Source organism: Cervus elaphus, chromosome X (genome assembly GCF_910594005.1).
Source record: "Cervus elaphus chromosome X, mCerEla1.1, whole genome shotgun sequence".
Lineage (NCBI taxonomy): Eukaryota > Metazoa > Chordata > Mammalia > Artiodactyla > Cervidae > Cervus > Cervus elaphus.
The window spans coordinates 174,366,872-174,394,037 of NC_057848.1; the positions used below are offsets into that span (position 1 = coordinate 174,366,872).

At 44.3% G+C, this 27,166-nt stretch overlaps 1 long non-coding RNA gene across 3 annotated transcripts in view; it reads right to left on the reverse strand.

Annotated features, from left to right (window-relative positions):
• Window positions 1-3,040: 3,040 nt before the first annotated feature.
• The window catches only part of LOC122689259, a 31,893-nt gene continuing 7,767 nt past the window's right edge, over window positions 3,041-27,166 (reverse strand). For all 3 annotated transcript variants that reach the window (XR_006339778.1, XR_006339775.1, XR_006339777.1), the window contains 3 exons: window positions 22,096-22,285; window positions 19,094-19,187; window positions 3,041-3,321 (listed from right to left, as the gene is read on the reverse strand). This is a non-coding gene — a long non-coding RNA (uncharacterized LOC122689259). The remainder of the gene's footprint in view (window positions 3,322-19,093; window positions 19,188-22,095; window positions 22,286-27,166) is intronic.

Genomic DNA, 27,166 nt, shown 5'->3' on the forward strand with positions numbered 1-27,166 from the left:
AATTACCGGAGACTTGATGGCCGCGTCCACAAGAGAGGACGAAAGAAGTCAGAGCAGAGAATGGGGTACTGTGAGGGGAAAAAGAAAATGCAGTGTCGGCCCAAGGGAAAGAGAAGGGCAGGCCCGCTACGTTGTAAATCAGTGTGGTCAGCGCTATAAGAGAGGGGCTGGGAGAGTAAAGTGTGAGCTTGGGAGACAATGATCAAGGAAGCGCAGGCTGAAAAGGAATGTGTGGAAGGAGACTGGAAGCTTCAACAGGAAGAATGGGACTCAGCATAAGAGGTCAGGGGGAGATGGCGTGTCTCTCGGAGGGTGGCGAATATATAAAAGACAGGGGAGATAGTTCGGGGACATGAATAGGCAAGCCTTCATACACTCTGTCTCATATAAATCCCAGACACAGTCACCAAGGATTGCAGAAATGAATATAGACCACCACCTCGGAAACCGGAATGAATGAAACAGCAGTATGACCATGTCCCTCCTATGTACAAACATGGATGAGGGAGAATACATTCCGTGAGTTTATCCACATACATTTAATTGGTCATTGCGTGTGTGTACAATGTTTAGTTGCATCTTATCCCTTTGCGACCCCATGGACTGTAGCCCGCCAGTCTCCTCTGTCCATGGGATTTCCTAGGGAAGAATATGGGAATTGGTTGCCATTCCCTTCTCCAGGGGATCTTTCTCACCCAAGGGATTGAACCCAGGTCTCCCATATTGCGGGCAGATTCTTTACCATCCGAGTCATAAGGGAATCCCAACTGTTCATTGTCAGACTGCAAAAATAATAATAATAATAACAGAGACAGAGAGGAAGACAGAGAATGTCTCTCAATGTACTTTCTCTTTCGAGAATAAAAGATATGCAACATATTTGATAATCTCCTGATAATTTAAATATACATCATCCAGTTTCATAAATGTTACTCAAACCGAGCTACAAAGTTCAGATGTTCTTTAATTTCAAGATCAAAAGAAATATATTTTTTTGAGATCACCATCCTCAGCAGAGACGAACTAAGCTTCCTATATGGTTCTTCCTTTTAGTGATGCTGTTCTGTCAACAGAATAAAGCTTAGGATGTGACAAATGACAAAGACATTCACTTGGCGCAGAGGTGTAGTTGTGAATGCAAGGGGATAATGATTTTCTATATAAGTAAAATCATTTCCTCTCGAATAAACAATCATGCAGATAATTCCATTTTAAGTGCCTCGTGGGAGGTTACATGGGTAGTGGGAACAAGGATTGACATTTTTTGACAGATCAAATGTATGTTTCAGTATTATACATTTTCTAGCTGATACTTTTATTATGAAGATGTTTTTGACTTTTTAGGCTGCAAAAAAGGCTGGAGAAGACCCTTGGGTGTCCTTTCGACAGCAAGGAGATGAAACTTACAGGAAATCAACACTGAACAATCATTGGAAGGACTGATGCTGAAGCTCCAACATTTTGGCCACCTGATGCAAACAAAAGACTCATTGGAAAAGACTCTGATGCTGGCAAAGATTGAGGGCAGGAGGAGAAGGGGACGACAGAGGATGAGATGGTTGGATGGCACCACCGACTCGATGGATGTGAGTTTGAGCAAGCTCCGGGAGCTGGTGAACGACAGGGAGGCCTGGCGTGCTGCAGTCCATGGGGTCACAGAGAGTTGGACATAACTTAGTGACTGAACAACATAATTATTTCAGTACTGTTGAGTGAAACAAAACTGATCATGATGGTAACAGCTTTAAACTCAGCTTTCTCTCTTGTCTATATTTATGTATCACATAGATCAAAAGAAAACTTCCAGACAGAAGCAGAGGAACAAAATAATTGAGAGATCCATCAAGAGAAATTAACCCACCACTAAACTAACGCGCAACTAAACGAACCCACAACTAACAAGACGGTAAGACATTAAAGCCGTTATGGTAACTGTCTTCTGTTTGTTTGACAAGTGAAGCACTCACACTGAAGATACACTAATAACCCCAATCATCTTTGTGGGCATGAAAGCTATAAGATTCAAGATGAGAATACAGGAGCTTAGGCAAACAGGAGATTGGACAATGCAGAAGAAAAGCTCAAAGACCGTGATGGTGGACCAGTGAAAACTGCACAGAATGAAACACAAATAGAAGAAAATAAATCGTAAAAGGAAAAAAAGAACTTCCCTGAGCAGTCTAATATGTATAGCACTGGACTCACCATTTTTTATATAGACTTCCAATTAACTCTCATTATATTAATCTGAAGGGGCTTCCCTGGTGGCTCAGTGGTTAAAAAAAAAAAAAAAAACAACTGCCTGCCAAGCAGGAGATGCAAGTTTTGATTCCTGGGGTAGGGAAGATCCCCTGGAGGAGGGTATGGCCACCCCCTCCAGTCCTCTTGCCTGGAGAATCCCATGGACAGAGGAGCCTGGCTGACTATATAGCCCAACAGGGTCCTCAGTAAATGGGGTCGCAAAGAGACATGACCACGCAACTTGAGCACACACATAGCATTACTGTCTAAAATCCCGAATCGCTCTAGCTCAGAGCCTCTAGAGAGAACTAGATTTACACCGGAATCACAGAGGTGAGTCGTGGGAACTGGGTGCTGCTAAAATCTACCTACTTTGTGTATACACTTTCCACCAATCTTAGTACTAACACAACTCTATCCTTGCCTTGGGAGGTGGTGTTGTGTCTAAATTTTGGACCTCTGGGGAGGCTGTCTTTTGCAAGATCAGTTTGACTTTACGATAAGAGTTTCAACCTCTGGTCTGCTTCGAGAGTTATGACTTATCCACAAGCTTTAAACTCCACAACGATTTAACCCTTCATTAACTAGTCATTCTTTATCTATCTTGATCCTTTTGGATCTATGTTTTCCTTATCTCCACAATCTTATTACTGGACTCAAGAAAGTCTGTTGATAAATAAGCAGTTTCATCTATGATGAATATCCAGACGTTGCAGAGTTTCCTGAAGTAGCTTTCTAGACAAAAATATACAGCTGCGACACTTTATGAGTAACATCTGTTTTAAAGAACAGGCTTTTATTAGCATTATAAATGAGCACCTTAAATAAATATAGAAATCTCAGGTCCTAATCAGTGATTTTCCTGTCCAGCCTGGGTGCATAGCCGCTCGGTCGTGTCCGACTCTCTGCGGCCCCATGGACTGAAGCCCGCCAGGCTCCTCTGTCCATGGGATTCTCTAGGTAAGAATACTGGAGTGGGTTGCCATGCTCTCCTCCAGGGGATCTTCCTGCCCCAGGGATCAAATCAGAGTCTCTTACATCTCCTGCAAAGTCACGCTGGTTCTTTACCGCAAGCGCCACCTGGGAAAGGGAAATGAAATAACTCAGTCGTGTCTGACTCTTTGCGACCCCATAGACTGTAGCCTACCAGGCTCCTCCATCCATGGGATTTTCCAGGCAAGAATACTGGTGTGGGTTGCCATTTCCTTCTCCAGGAGATCTTCCTGACCCAGGGATTGAACCCTGGTCTCCCGAATTGTAGGCAGACGCTTTACCGTCTGAGCCAGCAGGGAATTCTAAATAGCGCCACCTGGGAAGCTGCTCCTAATTCTATCTATTGCTATATTGTGTTCTGGAATTGATACTCAAAGGGAGAAGTTCTTTGATGATTTTCCCATCTTTGGACCATTCTTCCTTGAAATACTTTTACCCTGTCAGAAAGCTTACAGCATCTTTTCCTTTAAAGTTGTTATTAAGAAGGAGAATAACTGGGATAGATAGATGCCTTTCATTTTCTCAGGCTCACTATAAAATCTAAAAGCCCCTTTCTCTGGCGTGGTTGGCTCTATTATTCCTAAAGGTCACGGTCCTTCTTCCTGTTATTGTCACGTTGAGTCTCCAGATCCCCTCTAGAACAGAGGTCCCCACCCTCTGGGATCTAAGGTCTGATAACCTGAAGTGACGCTGACGTAACAATAGAAATGAAGTGAACAATACATGTAATGCGATCAAATCATCCCCAAGCTACCCCTCCCACCCCGGTCCATGGAAAAATTGTCTTCCATGAAACCGGTCCCTGGTGGCATAAAAGTTGGGGACCGTTGCTGTCTAACACCTCTCCAATTTCATCTTGTTCATCAATTTCACCTCTTCACTTTTCAAAAACCTGAATGATAGGATCATTTCCATATTTCACCTTCCAATTCACCTTTTTAAGTACCCAGCATCCACTTCCCTCCTCTAATTGCAATTTTAAATATTCAGACACCATCTCCATTTAAGCTCCATTTAATCTTTTCTGTGTGTGTGTGTGTGTGTGTGTGTGTGTGCGTGCTAAGTCACTTCTATTGTGTCCGACTCTTTACGACCCTACGGACTGTAGTTCACCAGAGTCCTCTGTCCATAATCTCCATTTAATCTTGATGTATGGCCTCTCTCTTTCCTGACTGCTCTTGATCCCTAATCCTTCAAATCCTAATGACGACACTCTTGAGTAGATTTCTCATGGATGTTTAAATGTCAGCGCAGTCCCTGTTTCGTGTGCTTATCACGATGGATGGTGGTTTATGTTCCGTCTCGTCTTTCCTCTGTTTGCGGAGTTGGGTGTTGACACACCTCAGCTGAGAGTCCCTTGGACTGCAAGGAGATCCAAAGAGTCCATCCTAAGGGAAATCAATGCTGAATATTCATTGGAAGGACTGATGCTGAAGCTGAAGCTCCAACACTTTGACCACCTGATATGAAGAGGCGACTCGTTGGAAAAGACCCTGATGCTGGGAAAGACTGAGGGCATGAGAGAACAAGGCAACATCATTTTGGTGAAAATAAGTCACTCACTGGAAGAGACCCTGATGCTGGGAAAGATTGAAAGCAGGAGAAGGGGACGACAGAGGATGAGATGGCTGGATGGCATCACCGACGCGATGGACTTGAGTTTGAGTAAGCTCCGGGAGTTGGTGATGGACAGGGAGGCCTGGTGTGCTGCAGTCCATGGGGTCGCATGCTCGTTTGGTGTGGCTGTTGGCATCAGGATGAATCTGAGACCAGCATCTGTAACTGACATGTTTCCGAGGACCCTTTCCAGGTGGCCCGAGTGGTATAAAGAGCTCACTTGCCAATAGAGGAGACATCAGAGACACGGGTTTGATCCCTGGGTCGGGAAGATCCCGTGGAGGATGGACACGGCAACCCACTCCAGTATTCTTGCCCAGAGAATCCCATGGACGGAGGAGCCTGGTGGGCTACAGTCCATGGGGTCACAGAGTCAGACACAACTTAGCTATTGCACGGACGTTGCCAGCCTCCTAACAGATACAGACTCGAGACACACTTCAAGACAGGGACCACGTTCTCCAGTCTGTTCCTTTCCTCTCCTCTCAAAGCGCCCCCAGATGGGCAATTATTTTCTCCTGTGTTGTTCCCCTCACCCTCATCTGGATTCTAGCTGTCTACTCTTGAATTACAAAGGATGTGTCCAGTGTGAAGCATTCCTTTACCTCTGAACTGCCCTTGGATGGAACCGCCCTTCCTTATCTATATTTCAAAGGACGGGGAAATCTGGTTTGGTGCAGTCCATGGTATCACAAAGACGTGGACACGACTGAGCGACTGAACAGCAAAAATCTATATTTTGTATCTGGGAAGCGCCAACTACAACCATTCTTTCATGACATACGCTTTGTTCATTTTCATTGGATTTGGAAAAGAGGAAGTTAAATTGAAGTGCTCAAGTTATCTTGAGCTGAAAATCTCTCCTGTCCAGTCCTTGTTTAATCTGGGCTAATCAACTCTGATTCCTTTAATCTACCTGCACGTCATTTATCCCTTTCATCTCCTTTAAGAGTCTTCACTAAGCCACGTCTAATGTCATTAATGCCCTTTTAAGTAAGGTCATACACACTGGATGGAGGTTGGTAAATATGAAAGAATATCATCCAGAATGCAACTGCACGTCCATCCAACAATCACAAAGTCTTTATTTCACAACCTATCTTATGTACAGAGGGCTTCCTTTGTGGTTCACTGGTAAAGAATCTGCCTGCAATGCAGGAGACCCCGGTTCGACTCCTGGGTCAGGAAGAACCCCTGGAGAAGGGATAGGCTACCCACTCCAGTATTCTTGGGCTTCCTGGGTGGCTCAGCTGGTAAAGAATCTGGTTGCAGTGCGGGAGACCTGGGTTTGACCCCTGGGTTGGGCAGATCCCCTGGAGGAGGGCCTGGCAACCCACTCCAGTGTTCTTGCCTGGAGAATCCACATGGACAGAGAAGCCTGGTGAGATGCAGTCCATGGGGCTGCAGAGAGTCAGAAAAGACCCCGCATCGCAGCCAGATTCTTTACCAGCTCAGCCACCAGGGAAGCCCACTGTATATAATAGTGAAGTGAAGTCGCTCAGTCGTCTCTGACGCTTTGCGAGCCTACCAGGCTCCTCCGTCCATGGGATTTTCCAGGTAAGAATACTGGAGTGGGTTGCCGTTTCCTTTTCCAGGGGATCTTCCCGATCCAGGGATTGAACCCAGGTCTCCCGCACTGCAGGAAGACTTCACCGGCTGAGCCACGAGGGATACAGGTTTTGAAATAAAGACCTGTGACTACTGGATGGACAGGCAGTTGCACTCTGGGTAACACTCTTTCATATCTACAGAAACCCATTCAGTGTGTGTGATGAGGGGAGCCCAGTGAAGATCCAGAGAAACCAGAAAAAAAAAAACCCCACACACACACAACTGGATATAGTCCACGCAACTCAAGGACTCTCCAAAAACTCAGAGCAGAAACGAAAAGGCATAGGGCAGCTCCTGGGACTGGGTGGAGCTGGAGATGAAAAGGTAACTCACACGTCCGTACTGCAGCTGGGACAAACGAGAATCAACGCCTGTTCCTTTGTCTGGACGGTATTTGGAGTCCCAAGGGAGAATTCACCGGGTCTAGTCCTGGTCACTGCTGAGTCCTTAACAAGGGGCAGAAAGGCCATTTGGTACCCACAGTCCAGGCTTCCCTAGGGGCTCAGTGGTTAAGAATCCGCCTGCTAAGCTGGAGACTCAGGTTTGACCCCTGGGATGGGAAGATCCCCTGGAGGAGGGCATGGCAACCCCACTCCACTATTCTTGCCTTGAGAATCCCATGGACAGAGGAGCCTGGCAGGCTACAGTCCATGGGGTCACAAAGAGTCGGACACACTTGAGTAACCAAACAACAACAGCAAGGGACAGTCCCACCAACACTACACAGTCTAGCAGATGGGGATTCTCCCACAGAAAGTTACAATGACACTTCGCCCAGAAAGACAGATAGATAGTTGGTGGCAGAAAAGGAAAGAAAAGAGCATCTCCTGTCTCTAAGTCAGCTCGTCTTTGGCTATCCACTGGCTCATTGCCAGGATTCCTACAGCGGACACAGATTCCGTCTCCGGAGCTGGGAGAGTTTTACCCCTGCCCCGTTCTCTGCTCCTGCCTCTGTATTTTATCCTCCATTAGCTTGGGCATCACATATTATTACTTCTTTGGCCACAGGCTCCGAGAGCAGCAAGGACCCAGCTGAGTCAGCAGGCCGTCCAGGCGGGAGAGCTGCTCCGAAGCAAATCCCCGGCCATTAATTTTCTGGTTTTCAATGACTGCTCTTTGCTTCCACAACACGGAAATGGTGCTGTATTTTAGTTACAGCTCTTTCAAGAAATCTTTGCTGTTCTTTTGGCTGTTGCAGCCCGCCACTGGCTCTTTTCAAGAGCCCGTGTCTTATAGAGAACAAAAATAAGACAATACCAGATTTTAAAATAACTGTTAAGAAGAAATCTGCCATCTGGAGGAACACGGTTGTCATTTACTGGTTTCTGCTTCTACAGGTAGGGCAATCTAGCTAAAGAGGGATGTTTGCCCTCCTGTAATAAATCCGTATATGTTACCTAAGATATATGAAGAACTGTATATAGATCCCGCAAGCTGACCCAACATGTGACATGGGGGTTATGAAATGCTGGTATCTTGGACTCTCAATGTTGCATCTGATTATCCTTTTGGTAAATGTCATATGATCCAATTCCTTACAACCATCAGTCAGTTCAGTTCAGTTCAGTGGCTCAGTCATGTCCAACTCTTTGCGACCCCATGGACTGCAGCATGCCAGGCCTCCCTGTTCATCACCAACTCCCAGAGCTTGCTCAAACTCATGTACATCTCGTCGATGATGCCATCCAACCATCTCATCCTCTGTTGTCCCCTTCTCTTCAAGCCTTCAATCTTTCCCAGCACCAAGCTCTTTTCCAATGAGTCAGCTCTTACGAATCAGGTGGCCAAAGTATTGGAGTTTCAACTTCAGCGTCAGTCCTTCCAGTGAATTTCCAGGACTGATTTCTTTTAAGATGGACTGGTTGGATCTCCTTGCAATCCAAGGGACCATAAAGGAGTCCAAATGTCCAAGTGGCAAGTAATTCATAGACATCCCCTTTTCCACTCATATTAGACTAGCAAACAAAATAGGAATCACCCGAGATTCTCTGGAAAAGGGTAGAAAGTAGGTATTTGGGGCTTAGTGGGGTCACAGAAACTCTATGAAATCAGCCATGAAGATAGATGAAGGAATGAGTGAGACTGCATTTCATTATAACGTTATTTACGAATAACATCCACAAAGAGTCAGAAATGACTGAGCGACTGAAAAAAACAATTACTTACATAAACAGGCAACAGACCAGAGTTGGCCCAGGGGTTGTCATTTACACACCTGCGGCCTCAAATTCTGCCTTCTGCACCAATACATTGAGTTCTGATCAATTCAACAACAATGACAGCAAAAATACTTGCTACTTTTTTAATCATTTATTTAATTGTAATATTATTTATCTATTTACTACATATGTATACATATATAGAGGAGGTTTCCCTGGTGGTTCAGCTGGTAAAGAATCCACCTGCAAAAAAAAAAAAAAAAAAGAATCCGCCTGCAATGCAGGAGACCTGAGTTTAACCCCTGGGTTGGGAAGATCCCCTAAAGGAGGGCATGGCAACCCACTCTAGTATTCTGGGGTGTGTGTTTGTGTGTGTGTGTATACATATATATATGTGTGTGTGTGTGTGTGTACATATATAGGTATATGTATATATATATATGTATGTATATATTCTACAGAGGTAGTAATATCCATCACAACACAATAAGATAGTTATCTCTATTTTACAAACCAAGAACTGAACTTAGGGACCGAATCTGGTCAATATCTCCAAAACATCCAATCAGACATTTGGATTTGGTAGTTTTAGCAGTTTTAGTCAGGATAGGTTGAGTTATGCTGCAGCAATAAGCAACCCTCAAACCTCCAAAGTGCAAACCAACAGGAACCTGTTTCTTCCTTAAGGAGAGTCCAGTCACTTCTCCAGGTCAATTTCCCTCAGTGCAGCTGTCCACTCCGGTCTGCTCACAACTTATATCAGCTCTGAACTTACCCATTCTCCCATGTTGCCGACAATAAGAGAAGTCTAGACAAGTACTTTCTAACTCCAGCACACGTACAGATCACCTAGGATCTTATTCAAGTGAAGCTCCAGATACAAGAGTTTTGGGGGTAGGGTCTCAGCTCTGAATTTCCATCACTCCCCGGTGATGCTGGTGTCTGGTGACCACATTCCAAGTGGTATGTGGTACCCTGGCAAGACAATGATGCTATATGGAGAGAGAGACATCTGGTCAACGTCATGTTGACCCAAACAAGGCAGAGTGCTCTGCATAACTTGGGAAAAATAAGGAAGTGGCCTTTATTGCTTTTGTACGGTATACAGGAAGCACATCTCTTGGGATATAGTTGGAATTCCTAGTCAGTCCATGCCTGGTTGCCTTCCAAGTCTTTGCCCAGGCCACTGTGTTTCTCTACTCATCCTGCTGACAGTCAATCAGTTCTGACTCCCATCCTGTCAGCCTGGAATCCACCTTGCCCTGACAGTCTTCAACCCTGAGCCTACATCTTTAACTCCCATCCCCGTGCTCTGCAGAACGTGGTACCCGAACTGGGAGCATAAGCATCATGGGGAGTTTGCTAGAAATACAGAATATCAGACGCACTCCAGACCAACCGAGTCAGAATCTGCATTTTAACAAGACCCTTAGGCAACATGCATGCACAGTCAAGGACACAGATCACGCTCCAGAGATATCACCTTGCCGACAAAGGTCCATCTAGTCAAGGCTGTGGTTTTTCCAGTAGTCATGTATGGATGTGACAGTTGGACTATAAAGAAAGCTGAGCGCTGAAGAATTGATGCTTGACTCTTGAGAACCTCTTGGACAGCAAGGAGATCCAACCAGTCCATCCTAAAGGAAATCATTCCTGAATAGTCATTGGAAGGACTGCGGTTGAAGCTGAAGCTCCAATGCTTTGGCCTCCTGATGCAAACAGATGACTCAGTGGAAAAGATGTTGCTGCTGGGAAAGACTGAGGGCAGGAGGAGAAGGGGAGGACAGAGGATGAGATGGTTGGATGGCCTCGCCGACTCGATGGGCATGAGTTTGAGTAAACTCCGGGAGTTGGTGATGGACAGGGGGGCCTGGCATGCTGCAGTCCATTGGGAATCACAAATAGCCAGACATGAATTGGCTACTGGACAAGAATAAGCAGTGTCAGATGATTTTAAATTCTTCCTAATTTTGGATATCTTCTCATCTAGGAAAAGAGGGAGGGGGTGGGTATATTCTGATAGACTTGAATTAAACTAAAAAAACTGTTTTCATCAGCACAAAAGCTTTGATTGGAACATTCAAACCCTTACCATTGCCTTGAGGAAGAGGAATATCCAAGCGAGTCGAGAGTGTTTTACAGAACATTCCAAAAGAAAAATTCTAAAACCTCAGAAGGCACGTAAATGTCAATTTTTTTACTACAGTCCCTGAATGAGCAAAAACTTCCTTTTCAGGGTGTTCAGTGTTAATGTGTAGGAAATATCTGGTCTTTCCATGTTGAATTTGTATCCTGCAACTGCGCTGAGGTCATGGATTGCTGTCTCCGTTTCTGTGTGGAACCTGGAAGTTTTCGACATGTCAGAGCAACGTTTGCCCTTGTAAATCCCGCATCTTTGTATTACCGCACTTTTCCCTACAAAGACGTCTGCCTGACTGATTCATTACTTAAAATAAAGAGATCACCGCAAGGGGCTGAACGAGATGAGCACAACCCTGAAGGGTTGGATGGCTGAGACCTCCAAGCCCTTGGCTGCGATACTCGAACAGTGATTCAGAGCTGGGAGAAGCGCTCCTGCCTGGCAGGCTGGCTGATTCCCCAGCAGCTGGCAGTGATGGGCTCTTTTATTCACGTCCCACGATCAGAAACAGAGAACGTACTCAGAGAGAGCCACGGGGCAAGGAGAAGGCAAAACCACTCCAGCATCCTTGGCAGGCTCATCTGTTTCGCCAAGTCGCTTGGTAAAATGAGCCAATTTTCTTCCAGCGCTGGCTACTCACAGCCTGGCTTTTTCCTCTCCGGCAGTCATGGGTTTTTAACCTGAAGCACGGATGGGATGGAATGCCTAAACAGGCCTGCAGAGCTTCCAAAAGCAGGCTCCGCCTCCCTCATGAATATTTAAACGGGCGCATTGGTACCTTGACCCTCAAATTCCGAGGGGCTAAGATATTACACGTCCCATTGCCTGATACAAGAGGCCAGGAGATGAAAACAAAGGCAATATTACCAGCGTGGGAAGAAATATTATCCTGAATAATTTATAGAGCACTACGACTCATTGGAAAAGACCCTGATGCTGGGAGGGATTGGGGGCAGGAGGAGAAGGGGACGACAGAGGATGAGATGGCTGAATGGCATCGCCGACTCGATGGACGTGAGTTTGAGTGAACTCCAGGAGTTGGTGATGGACAGGGAGGCCTGGCATGCTGCGATTCATGGGGTTGCAAAGAGTCGGACACGACTGAGCGACTGAACTGAACTGAACTGACCGATCCTATCAACTCGAAGGAAATGAAGTTCCGGATAGCCCATCTCCTGGCACTGAAATTAAAAGAAGCTGCGGAAGGATTCAAGAGGGTTGAGAGGCAGGAAAAAAAAATTATGATCAGGTAAATTCTTGACTGTGGTCATCTTTTCCTTTGGGGTAGAACTTGGTGAGTGTAGATGTTAAAAAGATCAGAGTCGGTCTGGCGCTAGGGCTAAAGAATCCGTCTGCCAATGCACGTAGATGTTAAGAGATGCGGGTTCGATCCCTGGGTGGTCGGGAAGATCCCCTGGAGGAGGGCACGGCAACCCACTGCCGTATTCTTGCCTAGAGAACCCCCATGGACAGAGGAGTCTGGTGGGCTGTGGTCCAGGGGGGTCGCACAGAGTCAGATACAACTCAAGCAACTTAACAAACACACAGTAAGGAAGAGAGAAAGGACATCTGAAGGATGCTAGCTTGAGTCGTAAGCCACCTTTGTCCTGCTGGTAACACCAGGACCCACTTGCTGACTCTTCCTCCGGGTGGGGGTCCTGCCGCTGAGTTCCAGCTGAGTGGAAGCACACCCCGCTGGGAGACGAATTCCCACCCCCATACCCTTTCCACTTGACCCACTTAAAGCCACAGCACTGAGAACCTGGAAACTACAGAGTATCGTGGTTGCCTGAGATGCAAGGACATCTGAAATCTGAAAGTGAAAGTCGCTCAGTCGTGTCCGACTCTTGGCGACCCCATAAACTATACAGTCCATGGAATTCTCCAGGCCAGAACACTGGAGTGAGTAGCCTTTCCCTTCCCCAGGGGATCTTCCCGATCCAGGGAGTGATCCTAGGTCTCCCGCATCGCAGGTGGATTCTTTACCAGCTGAGCCACAAGGGAAGCCCCAGAATACTGGAGTGGGTAGCCTATCCCTTCTCCAGGGGATCTTCCCGACCCAGGGATCAAACCCAGGTCTCCCACATTGCAGGTGGATTCCGTACCAGCCGAGCCACCAGGGAAGTCAGAAATGCAAGGACGGTGTGGGTCCCAAATGTCTGACAGGGTAACAGCTGCAAGCCTGTTAGGCACACCCATTGCACCCTTTACTGGAAGGAGAATCGAGCCTCTATCACGTGCTGGAATTATTACACGTGTCTGTGTTGTGCTTCAGCATCTAGAATTTCCTAACTACTAACACGGTATCTGAGTGACCTCACACAGGACAGTCCACGTGTCTGACATTCTGTGTACTCATCAGAAAAGAATCTTATAAGAAGGAAAGAGAGCCAGCAAAATAAAAATGCTTCATACGCCACAACTATCATAACCATCATCTGACGTGAATGTAAACATTAGCTAATTCTCGGGATTTCCCTGGTTGTGCAGTGGGTGAGATTCCCACCGGAAGATCCCCTTCCAGTCTTCTTGCTTGAAGACTTCCATGGACAGAGCAGCCTGGCGGGCCACAGTCCATAGGATCGCAGAGAGTTGGACATGACTGAAGCAATTTAGCATCAGTGGATAAGACTCCACAGTCCCAAGGCAGATGGCCTGGGGATTGATCCCTGCTCGGGGAACTAGATCCCACATGCCACAGCTAAGAGTTTGCATGCTGCAACTAAGACCCAGCTCTTTAAATTCAATAATTCTGACCTAAATACACACCTAAAATTTAAATGTACCATCTTACTGAGTCTAAGCACCATATATGAAATTATCCTATGCCTTGCAATAGATGTGCATACTCAGAGTGACGTTTCAGTTTTTTTCGTCACAGTATTTTAAATAAAGGTCCAACTTTCTGCCTAGGGTGTTAGAATTGGTAAAGGGGCATGCTGTCTGCTGGATTCTAAGACAGTAACTGACAGAGCTGGTGTTCCTACAGGGTGAAGCCACATTTCTCTGCAACCTCCCAGCCACATCAGCCCTGAAAGTTAGAAGGCTACACAGTCAAGGTCAAAGGAATGAAATCCAGCCTGGTCTGCAGCCACCGCTAACATCCTCAGGGTGGCAGACTACAACGACATCACAGGAAAATAGGACTTTCTCATTTCCCGACAGTAAATGTACTCCCTGAGACTCAAAGGTTTAATACAATGATCCACAGAAAGGTACAATCTTGTCCTAGCAGTAACAGCACGGACACACGGAAATACTGACTAAGAAAAATCACAGTCATCTCCTAAATCTCCAATGTGAAAGTGAAAAGTAAAAGTGTTGGTCACTCAGTCATATCTGACTCTTTCGTGACCCCATGAACTGTGGCCCGCCAGGCTCCTCTGTCCATGGGTTTCTCCAGGCAAGAGTACTGGAGTGGGTTGCCCTTTCCTTCTCCAGGGGATCTTCCCAACTCAGGGATCGAACCCAGGTCTCCTGCATTGTAGACAGATTCTTTACCATCTGAGCCACAAGGGAGGCCCAAAGTTCCAATCACACACCATAACTAGACAATGACTCATTGATGCTTTCAAACTGTGGTTCTGGACAACACTCCTGAGAGCCCGTTGGACTGCAAGAAGATCAAACCAGTCCATCCTAAAGGAAGTCAGTCCTGAATATTCATTGGAAGGACTGATGCTGAAGCACCAATACTTTGGCCTCCTGATGTAAACAACCAGCTCATTGGAAAAGACCCTGATGCTGGGAAAGATGAAAGGCAGGATGAGAAGGGGACGAAAGAGGATGAGATGCTTGGACATCATCATGGATCCAGTGGACATGAGGTTGAGAAAACTCTGGGAGTTACTGAAGGACAGGGAAGCCTGAGTGCTATAGTCCATGGGGTTGCAAAGAGTCAGACATGACTGAGTGACTCAACAGCAACAAAAAGTTCCATACATCTTCCTGGGTGTCCCATTGATCACAGCATCATATTAAATACACAACATTCTAACTGATGGTTGATATCTCCTCTAAACACTATTTCTAGGAGTTAAGATAAACATGGAAATACCAACGTGGCTTGATTATCTACTCTCCCAGGAGAAATAATGAGTATTACTATTTTTTTTTTAAGGGCACAGGAAATCTATTGCTCCTCCAGAGAGCCCCTCTAAGCTGATCCCATCTGCAGATGGCAGAGAAAGCAGTGCTCCCTCCCCAGGCCCGCTGCACGTCTCGTTGACAACTCAATCTAACCTGCAATGCTGAGTTAAAACAGATATCACACGACTATGACCTCGGGCCAAATCTTGCCTGCTGCTTACTTATATACAGTGCAAGAGTTATGCATGTTGGTTTTTTTTCGTTTTGTTGTTGTTTTGCTGTCTTTGCATTTCCAAGTGTTTGGGAACAATCAAAAAGAATAATATTTTGTAACACATGAAGATTCTGTGAAATTCCAACTTCAGTGTCCATAAATACAACCAGACTGAAATACAGCCGTTGGTGTTTCTGCACTGTCTCTGGCTCCTTTTGGACAAGAAAGCCAAAGATGTTTACCATCTGATGCTTGGCAGAAGAAAAGATCTAAGGCTCGCTCACCTCCAGAAACAGAAGCAACACCCTGTGGGAGATGTGTGAAATATTGAATCCCAGGCCAGATGAGGGGAATTATTTAGAATCTCTGATTTAAGTAGACCCTCAGGTGACTCATGCAGACATGAAAATTTGACAAGTCCACCCTAAATAGAATGGATATCGTATACATTTATCAAGAGTTCAGTCGCTCAGTTGTGTCCGACTCCATGCGACCCCATGGACTGCAGCACGCCAGGCCTCCCTGTCCATAACCAACTCCCGGAGTTTGCTCAAACTCATATCCATTGAGTCTGTGATGCCATCCAACCATCTCATCCTCTGTATTCCCCCTCTCCTCCTGCCTTCAATCTTTTCCAGCATCAGGGTCTTTTCCAACGACTCAGTTCTTTGCATCAGGTGGCCAAAGGATTGGAGTTTCAGCTTCAGCATCAGTCCTTCGCATGAATATTCAGGGCTGCTTTCCTTTAGGATGGACTGGTTGGATCTCCTTGCAGTCAAGCAAGGGACATCAATTTGAGGCAATGCAAACAAATTGATTCATAACTCACAAGAGTCAGGGGTATTTTAGTTGAAAATAAATACTAAATGATGAGACGTTAACTTTCATGGGGGGAAAAAATCCGAGGAAGTTTTAGATTTAACACTGAACAACTCTAAAATAGAGAGATTAAATATAAGCCTAGTCTTCTGAAAAGGGACACTTGCTTATCTGTAGGTTTTTTTTTTTTCTTTTTTAATTGATCTAAACTGTTCCTTGTGGTAAAGATGTGACTAATTAACCAACAGAGCCATATAAACAATTTTACCTGTACAACAGGAGTGATTTATGGGTAAATATATGTTCTAAGGTTGTGAGCCAGCAAAAAGGACTTTCACAGCTCACAGAGCATTATAACCCATGAGATCATTCTAACTCACCAGTCAATATCCATTTATCCAAATAAACTGTCTATCGAGCCTTTCCCCTTGACACTTCAGCTTGGTTATCTCACGACCACGGGACAAGGACCTCTTACAGATGACCCGGGACGCTACCCTCAGGAGGAGAGTAGTATAGATGCTTAGCATTCCGCTCTTCTTAGATTTAAACCCGTGTTTCTTTTGACCGGGACCCAGGTTATTCTTAGGATTTTCTCCTCTGGTCATTAATCACAGAGGAAGAACTGACAAGAACAGGACTGTAACTTCTCCTGTGATAACTGTTAACGCAGTCCCTAAACAAGGCTGGTATTCAGCCCAGGTTGTCAAGAGTGACTGCCAAAAATGATCCATTGCCAGGCTTACACCCATTGTACGTTTTCAGTTTCTGCTTTAGGTGAGCAACTCTAAGAGGCCTAACTTTCAAAATGCTGGAGAGGAAAAATGTTTGGAAAAAATACTGAGAATCTAAAAAACGACAGATGTACACACATGTATAACTGATTTGCTTGGCTATACAGCAGAAAGTAACACAACATTGTAAATCAACTATACTCCAATACAGTGTTCTTAAAAAGGTCAACATTTGGTGAAATCTCCCGAGATAAAGCAGGCATATTCACCCATCAAGGCCATTCACTCAGCAGTCATGAAATTGATTTGCATAGAAATCGGTTGTCACAGGCTATTGACAAACTTAATCAGTCATCCACACCTTTTCTTAACTTCCGACAGTGTGGTGATACACGCCCACATGAGGATTTCAGATTCCCTTAATCAACGGTGATGGCCCATCAGCTTGGGTCTAGATCAAATGGACTCATTCCCAACATGTCACAGTGAGTTTCCCCGTTAATCATTCCAACCCTCTTGTTAGGAGCATGTCCGTCATTCCACTTCTGACTTAATGCCGAGCCCTACCTCATTTCACTGGGGGTGACTTGGAGACAATAACACTGCCCATCACCCCAGCCTCTTCCCCACATGAAATGCAATCTACAGTGTGACCGAAGTCATCAAGGCTGCTACCAAGTCCTTGGTTGGAAGAACCTGTATGACTATGTATACTGAACTCCACTTTCACCCTTCACAGTTATGAATGAAACTCCTACAATAAATACAAGTTATATAATAGTGTAACAATACTCTACATGGGAACTCCCTCAATGATAAAAAAAAAAAAAAATACAAAGAGGAAAGGGACATGCCACTATTTTCAACCAGACTGAAACTCAATGTGAACTGATTCATATTCGCCCAACTAAATGTGATTATGTTGAAATCAGTGATGAGGACTATCAATTTGGATTTATGGAATAGTCCCAACGATGGAAAGCAAGGTAAGCTAACTGAAGAGGATTAAAAAGGAAAAATAACATCTCTTAAAAAAAAAAAAATGAGTAAAGTAAAATCAGGTCGGAGATGATTAGAGCCAATGCCCAAAAAGGAATGAAGACATCTGAAAGATGCGAGCACCAGTGATTGGCTGACTAGTTACTTCATTTGGGAACTCCTGGGATGAATTCACTCCAGCCCTTTTTATGCTTTGTTTAATATCCATACTCGCTCAAGAGAGACTCCAACCAATCTAACTTCAGTTACCTATTTACTCCCTCATGATGCCATGACGGTTAAGGGGGCTTGTCTTAGCCCACCCTCCCAAAAAATGAAAGAGGCCAGGATGCTACTTTTAAGAGAGCAACACATGAATGGAAGACAGGTGATCAGAGCAGAAACAGGCCATGAAACTTCTTGCTTCTCTGGTATCCAGAAAACCCAGGTCTTCGCAGACACGTTTACAAAACTGTCCACCACCTAACATGTCGTAGTCATTCCAGGTAGAATAAGACTTACTCCCTAAAAGGAGACCCCACAGCCTCATCACCTGGCCAACTGTCCCGGGACGTCCCTGTGGTCTCTGGCTTTATCTAGACTTCACCCTGATGTTTGAAAACATAGACATTAACCTCCAGAGCCAACGCACCCAACCACTTGAGGACAAGGAAATGAGGTACTTAATTAAAACATGCATAGCAAGTCATGTACGAGACATGAAAGCTAGAGGTGCCATATGGTATTTTTCACCTTCATCTTTTCCTACCTGTTCAAGTCCTCACGATGGCTGGCAGCACTTGGATTCACGAGGGCTTGTGGCTTGGTGGAATGACGCTACTGAAAGCCTCTTGAACCCTGCAGGGCTACCCAGGCAGGGAGATATTGTACTCATTCATCCTGACCAGCCTGCATGATGTCAAAGGGAGCGGTCCCAGAGATCCCACTGGGCTCTTCCCATCGGCCTTATATGAGAATCACACGTCCCCAGAAGCATCCAAGTCAGTGATCCCATCCAGCGTTCTAAACACCCAAAACAGACACACGGCGGGCCCCCTATAGGTAAGCACAGAAGCTTAATCTTCGCAATATTGCTGTTAAAAGTGTGTTTAGCCTGGCGAGGCATTTCATCCCTGGATAGTTCAATGTGCCCGTCAGACAAGCTCAGAGTCAACTGTGGGAGAAACAGACATTTTCTGAGTGGGTCTTTAGAGATACTCAAGAGTAAAGAGAAAAAGAGGGAGAGAGAAACACTGATAAATAAAAGCATACACTAGTCCGATGTTGATCAAGGTGAGGAAAATCCTTGGTTACAAATATTTGAAGCATATGCAGAATGTTATGTGTTCTCATCTAAAACTTGGCAATTCCTTCTTATCTTAATTTCAGCGTATATGTCATTTCATTTTACTTTTCATCTAACTTTGTGTACACTATATGGTAGAAACTACTTTGTACAAAAATTTCTGTGACTTCTTTGTCTAAGACGCTGTCTCACCTTGTTGAAGGCAGATTCTCCTGTGATGTAGCTTTGCACGGGACACTTTGAAGCAGAGTTGTTCCTTTGTATTGGGAGTTTCCTAGAGAGTCTTCTATGGAAGGGAAAAAAAAAAACATTGTTTATTTTTTATTTTATTAATCAGTTAAATTTAAGTATAGTTAAATTGAAATGTTGCACTAGTTTCCAGGGTATAGCAAAGTGATTCGGTTATATGTCTGTGTATATGCTTGTTCATATTCTTTTCCACTATAGGCTATTCTAAGATACTGAATACATTTCCCTGAGCTATAGAGTAGTTCCTTGCTGCTTACAGACTTTATACATTAATGTGTATATGTTAAACCCAAATCCTAAATTTAATACCCCCTACCTTGCCTTTTGGTAACCATAAGCTTGTTTTCTATGTCTGTGAGTCTATTCTGGTTTGTAAATAAGTTCATTTGCATCATTCTTTTTAGATTCTACATGTAAGTGGTATATGATATTTGTGTTTCTCAGTCTGACATAGTTCACTCAGTATGACAATGTCTAGGTCCACCTACATTGCTGCAAATGGCATTATTTCATGCTTTTTCATAGCTAAGTAATATTCCATTGTGTTTATGGGAAACATCTTTTTTTTTGGGGGGGGGGCGGCGCCATGCCACGAATCATGGAAGATGTTCACTGACCCAACAATTGAACCTGTGCCCCCTGCAGTGGAAGCTCAGAGTCTTAATCACTGGACCACCAGGGAAGCCCCTTACTACATCTTGTTTATCAACTCATCTATCGATGGACATTTAGCTTGCTTCCATGTCCTGGCTATTGTAAACAGTGTTGCAGTGAACACTAGGCTACACGCATCTTTTTTGAGGTAAAGTATTTCCCTGATACATGTCCAGAAGTGGGATTGGATGACCATGTGCTAACTCTGCTTCTAGCTTTTTTGAGAAACCTGTGTACTTTTCTCTTTAGTAGCAGCACTAATTCACATGCCTACCAATAGTAGTGGAGCATTCCTTTTTCTCCACAGTCTACAGTGTTTATAAAATAATGCATCTTTATGGGAGGGGGGATCGGGATGGGGAACACATGTGGATCCATGGCTGATTCATGTCAATGTATGGCAAAAATCACTACAATATTGTAAAGTAATCAGCCTCCAACTAATAAAAATAAATGAAAAAAATAGAAATAAAATAAAATAATGCATCCTTAGGTGATAAGTATACTTGTAGGATAAAAGAAATAATTAACAGTAATAAATATAACAAAGCAGTTATACCACCAAAGCAAAAATATCTGTGCTGAGTTCATTATGATTGTTTTGGCAATGCTCTATGACTAAGAAAGAAAAGATGAGGAATTAAACTAATGAAAAATTTATAATAAAAGAAATTATAAACCCTATGGATTTATATGTGATTATTGCAGTGAGTGATATAAAAAGTATAATAAGGCAAAACCAATTACCTATTTATTACAGGAGAGATGTGCTGAGGAGGAAAAATAATATTTGTGATTTGCAAGGTTCATAAACCAGCAGTCATTACTGATTCACGGGTACGGGCTTTGAGTTGGTTGATGTAACCTACCAAAAATGCTCCCCGGGGAAACCTAGAATTCTTCATGTCTGATTTATCGCCAAAACACTCTATTTTACAGCAGCATTTACAGTTTACTGATCAATGAGTCAACAGGTTCATCCATTTGGGGACAGCATTCTGTTTATGAATAAACCATAAAAAAAACTCATATAATTAATAAAAAGAACAATAGCGAGGAAACCTGGGGCACAAAATTGAGGTAATAAATTAGGCCACATTTCTCTTATGATGTGTGCTTTTATGATCCCGACTGTGTTTTACGATCCAGAACTGTGACTTTCTGCTATAAATGAAATAATTCTCCAGTTGATATTTACCCACTGCACACCAAAAAAAGTTGAGTAATAATGTCGCTAACAGGATTCAGCCCCTAAAGGTGATAAGCCCATCTTTGAAACATTAATTCACTGTTTGCTTTACATCTGTTGCAGGTTGCGTTATAACACACAGCATCAGCTTCAGCAAATACCTAAATACTCAATCCTCAATTTTTTCCTATAATCCCCTTGCAGACAAGAACTCTACCAACTTATTATAGAGACAAGTAATGCAACATCTACCTAGAGATGGAGACAAAATTACTTGAGGAAGTTTCTGATTCATTCCTCAAGTAATTTTGCCAAATTATTTGAATGATCCTAATTCATCATCTAGGGCTTCCCTTGTAGCTCAGTTGATAAAGAATCTGCCTGCAGATACAGGAGACCCGGGTTTGATTCCTGGGTTGGGAAGATCCCCTGGAGAAGGGAATGGCAACCCGCTCCAGTATTCCTCCCTGGAGAATCCCATGGACAGAGGAGCCTGGTGGGCTACCGTCCATGGGGTTGCAAAAGAGTTGGACATGACTGAAGTAACTTAGCAGGCAGGCAGAGATTAACCTTCCATTGGAAGACCTTCACTTGGAAACCTAAGTGCTTTCTATAAAGAGATGTATCTGGATTACCATACTTCAGGAGTTTTCAGCTTTGGCACTATTAATATTGAGGACTGGATAATGCTTCATTCTGGGACTTTCCAGGTGGCTCAGTGTCAAAGAAACCATCTACCAAGGCAGGAGACGTGGATTTGATCCCCAGATCAGGAAGATCTCCTGGAGAAGGAGATGGCAACCCACTCCAGTATTCTTGCCTCCAGAATCCCATGGACAGAGGAGCCTGGCGGGCTACAGTCCATGCGGTCACAAAGAGTGGACATGACTGAGCAACTGAACTGAACTGAACTTATTGAATTTGTTACAATATTGCTTCTGTTCCATGTTTTGTTTTTTTTTTTTTTTTTTTGACCCCAAAGCATGTGGGATCTTAGCTTCTCCACCAGGGATTGAATCCTTACCCTCTACACTGGAAGGGCAAGTCTTAACCACTGGACCACCAGGGAAGTCTCAAAGAAAGGACACTTTCTGAAACTGACCCCTCCCGCAGCTAGGAGATGGCAGAGTCTGCTCTGGGGGCTGAGTCGGCTTCTCACGCAGGCTTCCTCTCTTGCACGACACTTTTCCACACTCAAGTCTATGCCGGGCACTCAGCTATGCTGTTCTTTAGATGGCCTGGGGCTGTCGTATTTTACCTCCGTCTTCTTGCTCATCCACAGTGTGGCAGGTCTGAGGAAAGACAGAATGAGTGGGGTCAGTCTAAAGGAGTTAACACCCTCTGGCCAGTAATTTCATCGCTCCCTTCTCAGACGGTCATCTCATGAACTTTGATGACATCCCCTTCTAAAGTTGCCACTCGGGGGAACCAGAGCTTGAATTCAGAATCAAGGAAACACGATGTTTTTCTCTTAAAGTTCACATTTAATGGAGGATATCAATGCATAGATGTATCAGAAAAAGATGGAGAGACTAAGTTATACGACAACAGATGGAAACTGACATCATACCAACCCCTCTGAGATAAGCCCCAAACCCGGTCCCAGCCCCTCTCAGTCTGAGACCACTGCAACACGGAACCACCTTTTCTGTTTGGCTTCGATCACACTGACTGGGATGGCGTAATCTTAGTTCCCTGACCAGGGATCAAACCTGAGCTCCCTACATTGGAAGTGTGGAGTCAACCACTGGACCGCCAGGGGCCACCTTTTTTTTGCGACTGATGTACTGATCTTCCAAGGATGCTACCTCACTCCTTTGTTTGTTTTTTCCAAACTTTAAACTTTCTGTTTTGTATTGGAGTACAGCCAATAGACTGGGTTCGATTCCTGGGTCGGGAAGATCCCATGGAGAAGGGAATGGCAACCCACTCCGGTATTCTTCCCTGAAGAATCCTATGGATGAAGGAATCTGCTGGGGCTATAGTCCACAGGGTCGCAAAGAGTCAGACACGGCTGAGTGACTAACACACCCCCCCACCCCCCCCACACACAGCCAATTAACAATGTTGTGATGGTTTCAGGTGAAAAGTGAAGGGACACAGCCATACAAATACATGCATCCATTCTCCCCTAACCCCCAAACCCCATTCAGGCTGGCCCATTAACACTAAGGATGCTATCTAATTCAGCCTGACCAGCTGGAGAGGATAATTAAGTTTATTCTTGAATAAGAATACATTTATTCTTATTAACACTTATGGATTGAAAATGTAGAAAACTGGTAGATAATGACTTTGACAATTGCAAATGTCACCAATTAACTGTGGGAACTAAAGCTGGCCATGCGCAAGTTATTTAATATGGTCCTTTTGTAAAACTGTGGAGCAGACGTCAATGCCTCTTGATAAGACTTTAGGGGTCAGGAATGAGTCATACGCTCTGGTATAGGCTCTCTCTGATTCTAAATTATTTGTGAGCACATTACATCAAATTTGGGGATTCCTGGGTGGCTCAGTAGTAATGAATCGACTGCCAATGTAGATGTAGGAGATGCGGGTTGGATCCCTGGGTTGAGAAGTTTCCCCTGGAGAAGGAAATGGTAACCCACTCCAGTATTCGTGTTTGGAGAATCCCACTGACAAAGGAGCCTGGCGGGTTACAGTCCATGGGGTCACAAAGAGTAGACCTGGCTTAGTGAGGAAACAATAACAACATCAAACTTTTCTCTCCTCTAACTTTTAGATCATTCTTCCTAAGGACACACACTGACTTATGTATCATGGATTAGCTTCTCTGCCATTGATCACCCGAGGAATGATGTCGGTAGAACACAGAAGGTGCACTGGTTCATATAAATTGTATTCCGGAGATTAATGTTTCATATCAGTGAGTCACAGCCATGGAATACAAAGTATATGAACATAGCTGAAATCATCAACTGCACAGGAGAAAAGAGAAATGTACACAGTTTCTATCACCCCACCTTCTCTTTCTGGCCCATGCAGCCAGTCATTCAATCATCTGGGACATGCTGATGACCTTGTTTCTCCTTGACTTCTGTACCTTTTTCTTTGTCTTCCGAAACCTGGGGTACATCCCCCTGCCAGCAAGCTATCATTCTCGAGTATAACATTCCACACACACGCCAGCCTCTGTTTAAAATTAGCACTGTGACTGCTTTTTCATTTGCTAGTGACTTTGATATGACTGTATTTGTTATTATGCAGGTTGCAAAGTTCAAAAGGTTTTGAGCAACACGCTCTCAACTATTTCCCCCGAGCCCCGTTATTTTTAACTGTTTTGCTGAATGCTAAATTTATTTTTCAGGCATGTCTCTATCACGGAATAGCAAAACAAACAAAGGCAAAACTCAAATATAAAAACCCTGTATTCACCCTTAGAGGATCCATAAGCTCAGATATATCTTCCTGTAATAAAAAGAACAAAATCTTCATTTCACCCCATCTCTCCCTGGAACTACAAATCTCTGGCTATCCGTCACTTCACAGGCAAATCTCATGAAATATTCATCTCTAATTGCCATCTCCCCCTCACAACTCCCAAGGCTGGTTTTCATCTCTTCCACTGCCCTAAAACATCTCCCACAATGGTTACCAGAAAGGTCTTTGCAACTAAATATAACAGACAAAAAAAAAAAACACACACACACACAGTTCACAGGCCCCTGGACCAGGGGGATGGATGCATACATTGTGGAGCCTCCATAATACGACAGAATTAAATCAGAAGGTGAAAATGATGTCTGCGACAGGGTGGACCAGTCTCAAAGTCACGATGCTCCATGGGAAAAGCCACCTTCAAAGACTAGATATGGGGACTCCCCTGGTGGTCTGGTGGTTCAGAAATCGCCTTGCAATGCAAGGAACATGGGTTCCATCCCTGGTCACGGAACTAACATCCCACAAGCAACTACAGGAGTCCATGCATCACAGGGAAGGACTCCTGAGTCTTTCCAAGTCCCAAGGTCCAAGGTCCAAGGTCCCAAGGGCCACATCTAAGACCCAGTGTTGTTGCTGCTGTTCCGTCGCCCAGTTGTGGCTGACTCTTTGCGACCCCCATGGACTGCAGCACGCCAGGCTTCCCTGTCCATCACCATTTCCTGGAGCTTGCTCAGACTCATGCCCATTGAGTCAGGGATGACATCCAACCATCTGATGCTCTGCATGAGCCAAACAAAAAGAACTTAGTTTTACAAATAAAACAATTAGCTTTACAAATAAAACTATTTAAAGAAAAGGCGCAATCCTGTGCAATTGCATTTTCCAGGACATTCCAGCCAAGACAAAACTACACAAGCGGCCCTGGGATAGTTGAGGGGCTGCTTAAAGGGGCATTTTGAGGGGGCAAAGCAGGAGAGGTAAAGGTCCCATCTCATGCCAGTCAGAGTGGCTGCTATCCAAAAGTCTACAAACAATAAATGCTGGAGAGGGTGTGGAGAAAAGGGAACCCTCTTACACTGTTGGTGGGAATGAAAACTAGTACAGCCGCTATGGAAAACAGTGTGGAGATTCCTTAAAAAACTGGAAATAGACCTGCCATATGACCCAGCAATCCCACTGCTGGGCATACACCCCGAGGAAACCAGATCTGAAAGAGACACGTGCACCCCAATGTTCATTGCAGCACTGTTTATAACAGCCAGGACATGGAAGCAACCTAGATGTCCATCGGCAGACAAACGGATAAGAAAGCTGTGGTACATGCGCATGATGGAGTATTACTCAGCTCTTAAAAAGAATGCATTTGAGTCAGTTCTAATGAGGTGGATGAAACTGGAGCCTATTATACAGAGTGAAGTAAGTCAGAAAGAAAAACACCAATACAGTATATTAACACATATATATGGAATTTAGAAAGATGGTAACGATGACCCTATATGGGAGACAGGAAAAGAGACACAGATGTAGAGAACAGTCTTTTGGATTCTGTGGGAGAAGGTGAGGGTGAGATGATTTGAGAGGGTAGCGTTGAAACATGTATATTATCACCTGTGAAGCGGATCGCCGGTCCAGGTTGGATGCATGAAGCAGGGTGCTCAGGGCTGGTGTACTGGGATGACCCAAAGGGATGGGATGGGAGGGAGGTGGGAGTGGGGTTCAGGATGGGGAACACATACACACCCATGGCGGATTCATGTCCATGTATGGCAAAAACCACTACAATATTGTAAAGTCATTAGCCTCCAATTAAAATAAATAAATTAATTTTTTAAAATATCTTGAGTTTTTAAAAAAAAGGAATCATTTACTGTCTATTAAGCGCTGGAGACAGAAACTACAAAGATGAATCATTTACTGGGCTGTCCTCAAGGAAACAGGGACATGAATCCACTCAATAAAAGGGCTCTTCACCCCCCACCCCCCAGCCCTCAAAGGCATCCCTTCCTACACTGGCACGTTGGAAATAAATGAGTTGGTAAAGAGACTGTGTCTCATCAGGAAGTGGTTTGCTTATCTCTATTGTTGATTTTTCCCCAAAGGAAGGTTGTAATTTTTCTCTTTTCCAGGTTGAAAAATCGATGCTGAATTTAAGTCTCTCCTCTGTGCTAACTCAGGAAAAAAAAAAAATAAGGAAAAAGTCACTGTGTATAGTAAGAAATCGACACAAATCAGATTTCCAAAAAGTATTGATACATCAGGTCAACACTAACCCAGATGGACACATGCATTCCATTTCTCTCAGCACTATCAATTGACAAATAAAACTGGAAGATACTTCTTAAAGAGCACAATGTAATGATATGACACATGCATATCTCAAGGTAGGATGCTCCCACACCCATCACAAAAAATGCTAACCCTTTTAATTCTTTTGTGAACAACATTCAAGTTCTACTCATCTGTCAAATTTCATTTTCACAGTACAGTGGTGTCAATTACAGTTACCATGTTATATATTGAATGCTGCTGTTATAATAATCCATGTCTGACTATTTGCGACGCCCTGGGCAGTAGCCCACCAGGCTCTTCTGTCCGTGGGGATTCTCCGGGCAAGAATACTAGAGAGGGTTGCCATGCCCTCCTCCAGGGATCCTCCCGACCCAGGGATGGAACCCGCCTCTCATTATGTTTCATGCATTGGCAGGCAGGTTCTTCACCACAAGTGCCACCTGGGAAGCTCTACCATTATCTTCAAACTTTATAGCAAAAGA